This window comes from Bison bison, unplaced genomic scaffold, assembly GCF_000754665.1.
Source record: "Bison bison bison isolate TAMUID 2011002044 unplaced genomic scaffold, Bison_UMD1.0 scf7180017864256, whole genome shotgun sequence".
Lineage (NCBI taxonomy): Eukaryota > Metazoa > Chordata > Mammalia > Artiodactyla > Bovidae > Bison > Bison bison.
In genome coordinates this window covers 1969471-1969905 of record NW_011494828.1, presented here as the reverse complement: position 1 = coordinate 1969905, position 435 = coordinate 1969471, and positions in this window count along the sequence as shown.

The window sequence follows — 435 nt, the reverse complement described above, 5'->3', positions numbered from 1 at the left end:
CAGCATTTCACCAAATAACTTCTTCCATTTAAAAACTCTTTACTTTTGGATTTTATGGCTCTTCTGGCTGCTTCCTCTCAGTCTTTCTTTGCCTTAAATGCTAGTACGTTACCACGGATACACTGATGGTGCTCAGATTTCTATCTTCAGTCTAGGTTTTCCTGCTGAACTCCAGACACATGCACCCGACCTTCTGGATGACCCACAAGTACCCCAAAGACAGCCAAGTTCAACTCTTCACCTCCCTCTACCTCTTTTTCTTCATTTACTAGCTAAGAGGCACTCCAAATGAGATAAATATGGCTTCTAGAGTCAAGAGGACCTAGATTCTAATATTAGCTCTGCCCGAGCTGTATGATCTTACCCATGTTAATGTCTGAAAAACCTGAGTTCCCTTCTCTAGAAAGCAGGAATATTTACAGCTACTGGTTCCCC